This window comes from Hyaena hyaena, unplaced genomic scaffold, assembly GCF_003009895.1.
Source record: "Hyaena hyaena isolate Hyena2069 unplaced genomic scaffold, ASM300989v1 scaffold_678, whole genome shotgun sequence".
Lineage (NCBI taxonomy): Eukaryota > Metazoa > Chordata > Mammalia > Carnivora > Hyaenidae > Hyaena > Hyaena hyaena.
The window spans coordinates 969,540-983,386 of record NW_024081305.1 but is presented as its reverse complement, the minus strand read 5'-3'; the positions used below and the strand labels follow the sequence as shown (position 1 = coordinate 983,386).

At 44.8% G+C, this 13,847-nt stretch overlaps 1 protein-coding gene across 3 annotated transcripts in view; it reads right to left on the bottom strand.

The window, feature by feature from the left end:
- ZNF395 (zinc finger protein 395) overlaps positions 1-13,534 on the bottom strand; it is a 44,644-nt gene extending 31,110 nt beyond the window's left edge. Inside the window, exon 1 of one of the 3 annotated variants that reach the window (XM_039217172.1) lies at positions 13,515-13,534. The gene's annotated coding sequence lies outside the window, so the exon portion shown is untranslated. Of the gene's footprint in view, positions 1-13,089; positions 13,153-13,252; positions 13,305-13,514 lie in introns of those variants that run through there. The other 2 variants (XM_039217169.1, XM_039217171.1) reach the window with 2 other exon arrangements.
- Between the last annotated feature and the right edge of the window lie 313 nt (positions 13,535-13,847).

Here is a 13,847-nt window from a genome sequence, read left to right as displayed (position 1 = left end):
TATGGAGTTAAGACATTTATTTTATTTATAATACTTAAACAAATATATAAATATTTCTAGTATTTCTAGTATTAAAAATAGAAATGCCAGGGGCGCCTAGGTGGCTCAGTCAGTTAAGCGTCTGACTTCGGCTCAGGTCATGATCTCGCAGTTCGTGGGTTCAAGCCCCAGGTGCTGACAGCCAGCTCAGAGCCTGAAGCCTGCTTCAGATTTTGTATCTCCCTCTCTCTCTGACCTTCCCCTGATCACGCTGTCTCTCTCTCTCTCAGAAATAAAAAAAATGTTAAAAAAACAGAAATGCCATATGATTCCACTACTGAAAAGAAAATAAAAATACTAATTTGAAAAGGTATATGCATCCTTATGTTTACGGAAGCATTATTTACAACAGCCAAGATATGGAAGCAACCCGGTGTCCATGGATGGATAAGTAAGATGCAGGGTATATATAGAATGGAATATTACCCAGCCACAAAAAAAAAAAAAAAAGAGAGATCTTGCCACTTGCAACAACATGGATGGACCTAGAGGATATTACACTATGTGAAATAAGTCAGAGAAAGACAAATACTGTATGATTTCATTCATATGTGAAATCTAAAAAACAAAGCAAATAAAAAAGCAGAATCAGACTCATAAATATAGAGAACTGATGGTTGCCAGAGGGGATGAGGGTGAGGGGACAGCCAAATGGATGAAGGGGAGTGAGAGGTATAGGCTTCCAGTCATGGAATGAGTAAGGCATGGGGATGAAAAGCACAGCATAGGGAATACAACCAATGGTATTGTAAGAGAGTTGCATGGTGACAGATGGTAGCTACACTTATGGTTTAGAATTGTTGAATCACTATGTTGTATACCTGAAACTAATATAACATTGTGTGTCAACAAGAAAGAGAGGGAGGGGGATGCCTAGGTGGCTCAGTTGGTTGGGTATCTGACTTCAGCTCAGATCATGATCTCACAGTTCGTGGGTTTGAGCCCCATGTCGGGCTCTGTGCTGACAGCCAGTTCAGAGCCTGGAGCCTGTTTTGGATTCTGTGTCTCCCTCTCTCTGACACTCCCCTGTTCATGCTGTCTGTCTGTCTCTCTGAGAAATAAATAATACATTAACTAAAGAAAAAAGAAAAAAAAAAGAAAGAGAGGGAGGGGAGGGAAGGAAGGAAGGAAGGAAGGAAGGAAGGAAGGAAGGAAGGAAGGAAGGAAGGAAGGAAGGAAGGAAGGAAAGAAGGAAAGAAGGAAAGATTTGCTTCATGTGTGAGCATGCTTCAAGTATTCCCTGGCCTACATTAAGTCTAAGCTAGTAACTAACCTTGTAATGTATCTTCCTTAAGATTTCAAATTGGAGGGGCGCCTGGGTGGCTTAGTCGGTTAAGCGTCCTACTTTCGCTTAGGTCATGATCTCGCGGTTCGTGGGTTCGAGCCCCGTGTCGGGCTCTGTGCTGACTGCCAGCTCAGAGCCTGGAGTCTGTTTCAGTCTGTGACTCCCTCTCTCTCTGACCCTCCCCTGCTCACGCTGTCTCTCTCTCTCCTAGAAATAAATAAAAACATTAAAAAAATTAAAAAAAAATTTCAAATTGGAGTGCCTAGAGCACTTGCTCTTTCTGTACCCTAGAAAACACTCACCTGTGTTGCAAAGAGACATGTGCAGTGGAATTTATTATAACAGGTTTTGTAACAGTAGAAGATTTAGAAATAAATGTCCATCACTTAGGAAGGTTCTCAAGAAGGCCATGCAGGAATTAGACAAAATCAAAAAGTCCCAGATATACATAGGGACAGGAAGCAATCACCAAGATGCTCTGTTGTGGGAGACAGGATAGCAACAGTACAGTGCTCGAAGTGCAATACACTTAACTTGTTTTAAGTTCTATAGGTATAAACCCAAGTATGGAAAGCATCTGGACACCAACAAACTCCTAACAGTGGTTAACTTCTGGAGAAGGACTGGGATTGGGAGTGGTTGTCAAGGAAGATTTTGTTTCCTCTGGAAGGTTTGCATTGTTTTCTTTTCCAACAGAGAATGTATCCATGTACTACTTTTGTAATGAAAGTTTCATTTAGCCATTTAAGTTTTTTAAAAAGAAAGAAACTGACCCTGTTCAATACATTTTAATAATGTGTTGGGGGCAATGTCTATCTGAATCTGACACATGCTTTCCAGGAGGCTGAGCTCTCAGCAGTGCAGACAGTGGGCTTTGCAACATGGATCTTGTTACAGTATTACAACTCTGTGAATCCTTAAATGTATATGCTAGTTCAAGGAAGAGACAGAAGATATAAAGTATGTCAGCGGGCTTTCTGGGTAATCCAAGGGCATGTCCTAGGAGCAATTCCAGTTCTTCTAGCTGAGTGTTCTAGCTTTCCCAGGCACAACCAACTAAACACACTCACCACTAATGGGAGCCCTTGCCCAACCACACGTATCATACACTGGGCTGGCTGTGCCTCAGACCTACCTGGGAATCAGAATTCCTGACATTAATCTGGATGCCTTGGATTAATGAGAAGGAATCTGAATGCCACCGCACACAAGTGCCAAAAATTATTTACTTATTACAAGGGCCACCTAACCATATAGAATACTGATTTTCTAACATACTCCTCTACCTTTTCAAAGCACTACTCAGAAACACATTTTAATATTAAGATCCTACTAAGGCAAAACTAACCGAGGATGACAGAAATGAGAGCTGAAATACTTCTGGTTGCGGGGGAGGATCATGTGGAAATGGTCATAAGGAACATATCTGGGTTGATGGAAATGTCCTGTCTCAAAATGCATTTGTCAAAACTGACTTAAAAGCACACTTAAGATCTAAGCATTCCACTGTATGCAAATTATACAATTAAAAAAAAAAGCTACTCAAACACTGTTTCTCTGCTGGCTGCAGCAGAACTTTGAGCTGTCCTATCAGACATCTGAAATCTCTGTTGTGCTATGTAAAGAGCTCGAGTACCATGGCGACAGTCACCATAAAAATAGATAACAAGATTAAAATGGATAGAGGACACATGAATTTAAGAACGGCACACCAAGAGCAATTCATTTGCAGCAGAAGAAAAATAGAAAGAGGAGAGGGAGTTTTTCATTCCGCCAGCACTTTGGGGAAAAAAAAAAAGAAAGAAAGAAAGAAAGAAACCAGCCACTGAATGTGGTTGTTTTTACTTTAAGAGTTTTATGGCTTCCCAATACTCAGAGAACAAAAAAGGCTGTGAACGGTTATTTCTTATCATACTTTGCTTTAAAAAATAAAAAGCTTGTGATAGTCTGAGTAGTTCCCATGCCTCCTATATGTGGCCCAAGGAACTGGTTCACAGCAATTCAATGAGCACAGCTGATGTGCTGTACACTGTGAGCCCCAAATGATACTGAGTTAAAGGAGACCTGGGCACTTTAAGTGCACAAACATTTCTAACTTTAGTTCTGAATAATCAAGTTCTGCCTATGTTTCCTACATGTAGCTAAAGTTGCTGTTCCCTATTTTGTGTACCCCAAATTCCTTTACTCCGTGTATGGAGAGCACTTTCTTGCCAAATACGGATTTTTCAGGTGCCAAAATGTCAAGATGGACAATGGCTGGCAGAAATCATCTTGTGATATTCTCCAAAGATGAAATTAACCTCCCTTCTCTCTGCAGAGCCTTCTAAGAAACTTCTGCTATGGGATTTAGCCCTAACAGTGCCCCCCAACAACAAAAAAAAGTAATCCAAAAATATCAGGAAGGAAATCTAAAAACTTTAAATAATCAGAGTGGATTCTAAACAACCATATATTTAAGTAAAATTTAGACAAAATTAAACTAAATCAATTTTCTATGTGTAAGCTATAAATAAAAATGAAAAAGTAAACATTTTAATTTTTTAATGTTTTTATTTTATTTTTGAGAGAGAGAATGCGAGTGGAGGAAGGGCAGAGAAAGAGGGAGACACAGACTCTGAAGCAGGCTCCAGGCTCTGAGCTGTTAACAGAGTCTGACTCGGGGCTTGAACTCACAGACTGTGAGATCATGACCTGAGATGAAATCAGACACTTAACTGACTGAGCCACCCAGGCACCCCCAAAAAAGTAAACATTTTTAACTCAAACCACAAACTTATTGTCTGATATAAACCAAGTATGTGCCTTCCTGGAAAATCCCACTCCAGAGTTTCTTTAAATTTATCCATCTCTTGTTCTCTTTGTCCCTAAACCTACAGAGCCATCATGAGGCTCAGTGTAATGCCTGGTGTCAGGATGGTGTTTAACATGCTATACCTGGTGATATAAATGTGCAGTGTGGGAAATGAAATAGGAAGGAGATGGTCAAGGGCACTCCTGGTCCTCCACAGCTAAGCAGAGAACCCAGCATTCAATTAAAGGACCCCATCTCGATTCATTCATTATTACCAAATAAAACTGGCCAATAAACACATTGGTCTTCTACATGTTAATCTATTTTATTAGTATTTGCCACTTCCACCCCACTGCCACAAATTCCATTTTCAGCAGCCCTGGGGCCACAACCCTGACCAAACTTGAAACGGTTCTTCTCAACCTTTCTAAAATGACCCCAAAGATGTCTCTCAAAAGTGTAGGGACCCACTTACAAACATTTTTAAAAGAGCTTACATGATGATGCTGACTCAAATACTATGCAACTGAAGGTATGTATATTCCCTCCTCCACATTATCTTTCAGCTTTGACAAGTCACATAATAACCTGCCCCTAAGACCTAGAAAGGACTTTGGAGGTCAGCCTAATTCCTGTCCTTCTCTTCTACAGAATCCCTAATCAACAGCATTCAGCCCAAATTGAATACCTCTGACAACAGGATGCTCACTATTCCATGGGAAGACATTTCCATTGTTGGACAGCTCTGCCAGATAAAAAAAAACCCTTTTTCATACCGAACTGAAATCTGTTCTCCCAGTATTTAGGGTTAAAAGGAAACTGAGAGCTCATCAACCTCGGTGTAATTATTCTACAGATAAAGAATCCTATAATGTATAATCATCCTACAGATAAGAAATCTGAAACTAGAAAGGCTAAACCAACTGTTCTATCCATTGGTCATATGGATAGAACACCAGGAGCAACAATGAGTAAATCTACTCTTTCCTATACCTGCTAATACATGAAAACACTCAAAAGCACTATTGTGTACCCACCCCATAGTGTCCTCACTCTAATCATTCCTGATCCTGCTTCATCCTAGCGTCCTTCCTGGGGATAAAGTCTTTCTTGTTCATGTTTCCTTTAAATCATGCCTCTCCCACCCCCTCATAGCCCAAATGTCAAATGACCAGTAGAGGTCTCTAAAATGAGATCCTGTGGTTGGAACAATGAATTTCTAATCCAGTTATGAACTAGATTCAATTTTTTAAAAACCTCATCCCACTCAGGGCTCACATTAAAGCATGAACAACAGAACAATCTCAAAACTTTTTACCCCACATGCTTTGCCTCTTCGGCATGCCTGGGGTATCACCCAGGCTACCGTGTGCCTGTCTATTCGTGGGTTGATCTCCTTTCAATCAGATCATCAACTTCAGATCAGGGACTGAGTCTTATTTTGTGACTCCAGTGCCTAATCCACCGCTTGACACATAGTAGGTAGGTACTCAAGATGAGTCACTGAATAAACCATCTACCCTCACCCTATCCTGTTCTTGAACAATAAAATGTTGCGTTTTTTTGTTTTTGTTTTTTCTTTTTTAATATCAGTGTTCAAGGGAATGAAAAGACAAACACATACTGGGAAAACATACTTGCAAAAGACACATCTGATAGAGGACAATTATCCATAATATACAAAAGACTCTTAAAACTCAACAGTAAGAAAACCAACAACTTGATTTAAAAAAAATGGGCGAAAGATCTTAACAGACACCTCACCCAAGGAGATCTACAGATGGCAGAAAATCACATGAAAAGATGTCATTACATGTCACTAGGTAAATGTGAATTAAACAAGACACCACTACACACCTACCAGAATGCCCAAAATCCAGAGCAATGACAACACCAAATTCGAGTGAGGATATGGAACAAAAGGAGCTCTCATTCACTGCTGGGGGGAATGTAAAACGGTACAGCCACTTTGGAAAACAGTTTGACAGTCCCCTACAAAACTAAACATACTCTTATCATACAATCCAGCAATTGCACCCCTTGGTATTTATCCAAAGGAGTTGACAACTTACGTCCACACGAAAACCTACACAGCTACAGATGTTTATAGCAGCTTTACTCCTAAAAAGTACCACAACTTGGAAACAACCAAGATGCCCTTCAGAAGGGAATGGATAAACAACCTGTGGTACATCCAGACAATGAATGGTCTTCAATGCTAAAAAGAAATGAGCTATCAAACTATCAAAAGACACAGAGGAAGTTTAATTGTGTATTACTAAGTAAAAGAAGCCAATCTGAAAAGACTACATTCCAACTATATGGCATTCTGGTAAAAGCAAAACTGTCCACAGTAAAAAGTAAAGAGGTTGCCAAGGGTTGGAGGAAGAGACAGGTAAATAGGCAAAGCACAGAGGACTTTAGGGCAGTAAAAGTACTCTCTCTCTGTATGATACTGTAATGGTGGGTACATGTCATTATACAAGTGTCCAAACTCCTAGAATGTACAAGAGTAAACCCTAAAGTAAACTATGGTCTTTGGGTGATCAGACGGGACAAAGTAGGTTCCCCAATTGCAACAAATGTGCTCCTCAGGAGGGAAATTGATGGTGGGGAAGGCTATGCATGTGTCCAGGCAGGGGGTAAATGGGAAATCTCCGTTCCTTTTCAATTTTGCTGTAAACCCATTGAAAAATATATAGCAGTTTCCCCCCATTATGTTATAAATACACATTATAGTATGTATAAATAATAAATGTAAAATGTAAAAATAAATACTTAACTCCATCCATCCAGTGTTAATATTTTGGTATCAGAATTATTAATATATTTACTTCCAGCCATTTTCTCTTTTTTTTAATTCTTTAAAGTTTATTTATTTTTGAGACAGAGACACACAGAGAGAGTGTGAGTGAGAGAAGAGCAGAGAGAGAGGTAGACAGGGAATCCAAAGCAGGCTGTAGGTTCTGAGCTGTCAGCACAGAGCCTGATACCGGGCTTGAACTCACACTGTGAAATCATGACCTGAGTCAAAGTCAGACACTTGACCAACTGAGCCACCCAGGCACCCCATTTCCAGACATTTTCTACGTACCTTGTCTCTAAGATTTGAAATCATATTGTAGATATACCTTAATTTTTAGCAGAAACATTTGTCCATGTTATTTTAAAGCTATTTCTAAACATTATTTTTAATGGTATCATAATATTCCATTATACAGACATATTCATCAGAATCACTTATAGATGACTTCCAGCCCACTCACACCACTGGATATTTAGGCTATTTCTAATTTTTCACTCCAGTTTAAAAAAATAAAAACCTTTGAATAATCTCTGTGCATAAAACATCATCTACATTTTGGATTTGGTCTTAGCTGTACCTCTAGAAGTAGAATGAATTTAACAGAATGTATGAACATCTTAATACATGACAATTCAAATTTTATTTTATTATTTTTTTAACATTTATTTATTTTTGATAGATAGATCATGAGTGAGGGAAGGGCAGAGAGAGAGGGAGACAGAATCTAAAGCAGGCTCCAGGCTCTGAGCTGTCAGCACAGAGCCTGATGCGGGGCTCGAACACACGGACCACAAGATCACAACCTGAACCAAAGTCGGATGCCTAACCAACTGAGCCACCCAGGCGCCCCATACAATTCAAATTTTTAAAATGACATCAGACTTTATATATTTATCCCTTATTGAATTTCTGTTTTAATTTGGGCCTTCATGCTGAATGATAGTGAACCTTGATTTACCTACTACATAAGCAACCTGTGCCACCTCTGTGCCATCAGCAAAGCTGACAAACACAGTTTCAGTATCGCCATCCGCAACACTGGAAAAAATGGTGAACAGCTCAAGGTCAAGAATAGAACCCTGTGACACTCATTTTCAGACCCCCCTTCCAGGCTGACTCAGTGCCACTCATTAACTGATTTTGCATATGACTGTCAAATTAATAACACCAACGAGCACATTCTATGACTTATTTAATACGGACCATGATATCTTAAGAAACTTTACCAAAGCCACAGTGCACCATAGCTACTGCCTCACTTCTCTGTTCTAGTAACCGAGCCACCATATAAGACAGCAAACGGGTTCAGTTCGATACCGTTAGGCTGACTTCTGGTTATCTTCATGTCCTAGAGCCACATCCTTAAAACACATTTTTAAGAAGCAAAGAGCACTTCAGCTTTGACTTCTGTTAATGTTATAACAACAATATTTTTAGTAATCAGGGTGACTACCGTTTGGTCGCCCTCACCTGTAGCTTAGCTGGGGAAATGTTCTGAACCACTGGTGGCTACAGACTTCTAGGGTAAACCAAACTGTCTCTAGACCACAGAGACCTGGATTTACTCACTTCAGCTCGTCCCAAAATAAGCCTAGTTTTCAGGGGTCATTTGCACTGAAGCCTGAGTGAGTTTGAACCAATGTTTTTGTGGCCATTTTGAATACTGGATTATGAATTTCTGGATCCTAGAGGCCCACCCCCTGGGGTAATCCTAGGAGTAAGGAAATCAGAAATGAAACAGCCCCTCTCTTTGCTGTTCCTTATTACTGACTCACATAACCAAAGATCCTGAGAATCTAATGTTATATGGCACCTGACAGTTGTGACTCACATCTCACCAATTACCCCAACATCATTCTCAGAGCACACGTGCCAGGAGCCACCATCCAACCATGCCAGACAGAAGGAGAAAATAGGAGGGTCTGAGAGATCTGGGGGTCACTAAAACTGGCCTCACGATAGAGAATACAGCCCAAAGCCTTTTCTAATTAGTACCATTCCAATCATCAGAAAAATATTTCAAAGTCCTAGCCAGCAGCAACTCAGAAAGTACTGTTGACTTGCCTAAAACAAATCACTTGCACACAAATCTCTCAGATTCCATCATGTCACACTCCTACCCAAATCTGCCAGTGGCCATCCAGAACCTGGACAGCCCTTCCAAATTCCCCCAGGTTGGCACTTAAGCCTCTTGAAAGATCAGGTCGCAAACATGAAGGCCTGCAAGACTCAACAGGGAGTGTAAAGCGGCTGCACTGATGTGACAGGGAGTCCAAGGACGATGACAACTGCGACCACGGGGCCCATCTCCCGTGCACAGGAGGCAGCCTCTACTCACTGCCTGGTCTGCTTCTTTAATAGAGTCCCAAATCCAGAGGTTTTCTGGATTGTTCCCAATTTTACAAAACCTTTGAGTACTCCAAATTATAACACTTCTGTAGGCAGAACACATTCTTTGGGTCACTGGTTTATAACCCCTACACTCTGATCGTAACTCACCTTTCCAGACTGGTTTCCCCCCACTCTCCAACAAGAAAACCCTCTTTTATTCACTCTTACACACACTGTACACATCCTAACTTCAAGCCTCTGTCCATGTTACACACCCTCCTACCTGGGCGGCACCACAAGACACCCCCAAAGAGGTCATCCCAGACTCCCTTCCCTATTCACAAAAGTTTTCCCAAGCCACTCTCACACAAGCTGCCTGCCCCCTCCTATGAACCGTACAGGTACTTATGTTTCACTCTGGCATTTAATCATCTTGCCTTGCTCCTCAATCACAGGTATATCTTATCTCTCCAACTAGCCTGTAAACATTCAATCTCTTCCTCCTGCTTCCTTCCACTTACGGCACCAGTAAGGGGAGCCCTGCACCTGAGCAGCTTAGTAAATACTTACTAGATGAGAAAACTCTCCGTAACTGTTTTTCAAACCATGGGTTACGTCCCCCACAGAGCAGTTAAGTCATCTTAGTGGGAGACAATAAGCATTTTTAAATGAAAATAAAAGAATAGCAAATAAAAGTACCAAAGGAGATTGCACCACACAAAAGAAGGTAGTGCTTCATGAACTTAAGATTTTTACATACAGGATTTAGTATACCTAGGTCCTGATGTAAATTTTATTTCTTAATGTATGTAAGTCAGAGTCAAAACACACTATTCTTTAAGTGATATATTAGTTCAAACACTGCTCTATGAAATTTTGACAGTCATATATTCCGTATAAAGAAAAAATATCCAATGGACACCTCTCCCCACCCAAGTCAGCTTCCCCTGCTAGTTCACGGATCCTGCATTTCAGAGAAACATGAGGCTAAGGAACTACAATAATATTCTTCACTCCATTCTGCAACTTTCTGCAATCATCTTTCAAATTCACCAGCCCTCAGATGTTGCAAGTTGAAGCTTGGGGAATTTGTTCAGCAAATCACCCTAAGTCATCCTTGCAACAAGAAAGCAGAATTCAGAGCTCAGGAAAAAACCGGAACCAGCCAGCTCCCCACTGCAGGTTCCTCGAGGCACTGGTAATGGCACAGGTTAAGACAGACCCAGCCCTGGGAAAGGCAGTATCCCTGAGCCCCAAATTTCCTCCTTGCTTCTTGCTGGTCCTCCATCTTGTTGCTTCCCTGCACCCCCTCTCCCCCCCACACACACACCTATGAAGGGACACCAGGACTATACTAGCCTAAAGGTCTCAGTGGAGAGCAAAATTCAACTTGTTTCAAAACCCAGCAATTTATGTGTTTAGCAAATACCATTCTTCCCTCAAATCTCCAATCCCAAGTTGCTCTGCCAACTTCAGGTTCAGGACCTGGCAATGTCATAGGAATGGCAATACAGCTCAGTCTTCCAGTTCAGACCCTCAGTTCCACTCACTAGCATCCTCTACTGCTATGACCAAGACGATGCCCCACCCCCCACCCCTGAGGGCCTTCCTCTCCCAGCTCGGGCAGCCTGGTTTCCCACCAATCCCAGAGCTTCCGTGGCTTGCAGGACACCTATGTTTTTAGATGTCCTGGCAAATACAGGAAATCTCTGCAGCCCGAGTGTCAATTGCTTCTCTCCAAAATACACATTTCCGATTTCTCAAGTTACCAACTACAGCAGTTCCAAGGCCCTGGCGTGTAATCAATTTCCACAAAGAATTAATTTCCATTCATCTCCTTCCTTTACCCTGCCCCTGTCAACAGATTATTTCAACAGTAATGCTTCTAAAATCCACCCTCTTTTCCATTTCGTTACTCCAGTCCAACTTCTGAGCACTCCACAACTGTAAGTCTACTGATTTGTCTCCTAACATTACTTTTTAAATGTTTCCAAATACCTTCCCGTTACGTCACTCTGGCTTAAAAACCTTTAATGTCTCCCCAGCACACACAGGGTAAAGTGCAATTCCCCAGCCTGACTTTCTAGGACTTTCACAATCCTAACCATTGTTCCTCTCCATCTTTATCTCCTGCTCAGGAAACGTTCCCTGGTCTGGCCAACCCCACCCCCTGTCTCTCAGGAAAGCCATGTTCAATCGCACCTCATGACCCATCTCAAGAGTCTCATCCTCCAGGAATAAAGTCCTGGCGATTCCTGCCCATAACACTCTTCTCTGAGCTCCAGTAGCACCTCTTCTACACCTTGCATTCGACAGTTAATTGTTCCTTATCTTGAGGTCTTATTTCACGTGCTCAAGTGTTTCTGTCTCTTGCCTGAGACTGTAAGCCCTGGAAGGAATCATCTCCTGAATCCTTTGTATCCTCCCTCACTGAGATAACTGTTTGAACCTATTCTCCTCTGGCAGTACCTCTGCTACCTCTGGCACCTGTTATTTCTCCCTCTCTTGCCTTTGTGCCTTGGCCAGTGAGTTTCTCTCCAAGTGCCTGACTTATTTCATAAGTTAGTAGCATAAATCCATTCCCCAACTCTAAATTTTCCTTCGATATTCCTCCTCCCACCCCCAGCATTTACAGTGACTTAGGTAGCCATAGCACATTAATTTGAATTTGAGCTCTCAAATACTTCCACCTGGTCAATGCAATTTCTGAGGCCTTAGATTTCTTGTGTGAATCTTATCATCACTCCTTGAGAGCCTGGCATAGTGTTGAGAACACAGCAGCCCTCAAAAGTACCTGTAGAGTCTAACTTAATTGCCGTGCTCCCCTGTGTTTCAAGTTCCTTGAGACCCGGAACCTCTGTTTACACAACACCTTAGGAGGGCGTCAAAAAAACCTTCAATACCTGTTGATCACTCACTTTCAAGCAAACTGCACCAGAGACACTTTTCTAGAAAGAGGAGTATAAAAAAGATAGTGGTGGCCTGTGCTTAACCCTGCGCCTGGCGGCCTGACATCATGAAAACGCCGGCCTGGTGGAAATGTTCCAAAGCTCCCGAAAACTGCCCAGGACAGCCTGATATCAAACAGGCGGTGGCACCCCCCCGCCGCCTGGCAGGTGGGCTTCTTTAGATTTCTGAGTCAATCCTAAAGAGAAGGCGCTGAGCCCTGAACTCCAAGACAGGGAAGAAAATTCTGCCTTTGAAATTGTTTGCACATGACAAACTCCCAGCCCAGGCCCCCACCCGAGCACCCCACTTGCCCACAGTGCCAGTTCCAAGGAGGGCCAGGGGCCACCGGTGAGGAGAGGCAGGGTTAAACCTCGTGTAAGGAAGTGGGGGTGGACAAAAGGGGACAGAAAGGGAAGGGGACAGCCCCCGAGGTGGAGGGTGTGTCGCGGCGCGCGTCCCGGAGCCCGGCTCTCGCCCGCTCCTCGCTAGCTCGCTTGGTGGATTGGGCAGGAACGCGCGGGGCGCCGGGAGGGTTGGGCTGGCGGCCCAGCCGGAAAGGGTCAGGGAGGGGGCAGGTCAGTCTCCGTCCGAGAGGCGACTCCGGACAACCGCTCAAAGTTGGGGAGGGGGTTCCTCTGCGAGCGCCCGCGGCGGGCGAGATAAACAAGGCGGCGCACGGGAGAGCGGGCGGCCACCCCCCACCCGGCCAGCGCGGGCACTGGCACTGCCGCAGCGCCCCCACGTCCCAACCAGCCGCTGCCCGGGCGGCGCCTGCCTCCCGGGCCCCCAGGCCGCCGGCCCGGCCCCCGCGGGCGCGCGGAGCGTGGGAAGTTCCCGAGCCGCCCCAGTCCCCGGGCTGCAGCGCCGCGAGGTCCCCGCGCAGCTCACCTCGCCCCGCCACGAGCAGCAGCGCGGGCCGGGCAGCTCCCGCTCGGACAGCTCGGCTTGGCTCCGGGCTGCAGCTGCCGCGGCCCCAGCCCGCCCACCCGGCGCGGCCCACCGCCCCGCTCCGCTCCGGCCGCCCGCCCGCCGAGGCTCCGTTCGCGCCCACCTGGCCGGCCTGCCCTCCCTCTCCGGGACACTGCGCTCACGTACGCGGCCGCGGCCACAACCCGGCCCGGATTCCCCGCCCGGGAAGGGAGCGGAGGAGCGCGCCAGCCAGCGAGCGAAAGAGCGAGCCTCGGGGACACACCCCCACCGCCCCCCTCCCCAGCCCTTGGCGCCGCGCGCGCACGCGCCCTGCGCGGCCCCGCCGGCCGCGCGCGCGCGCACGCGCCCTCCCCACACACCCACCGCGCGCCCGGGATACACACTACCGACCGCTCGTAGACAGTGGGCGCTCAATAAGTGCCCGAGCGACTCCTCGCGCACATGCGCACTTGAACCTGACCGAGTTGTGACACCTCCCCCAACCCCCACCCCAAAATCGGAACCGGCGGCTGCAGCCCCGAACCAAACTTGAGTGTTTGCCTTTTTTCACTGAGCCGCAAACCTAGCCAAAGTTTTTTGCTGTTGTTTTTCCAGGCCTGGCTCAGGAATGGGCTTCTCCGCTAGAGGCCGAGCTCGCCCCAGGGCGGGAAAGGAAGCCAGAAAGCTCGGGGCGCCAAGGACGGGAGCTTGGCGGGGGCGATAGAGACCGAGGCCGC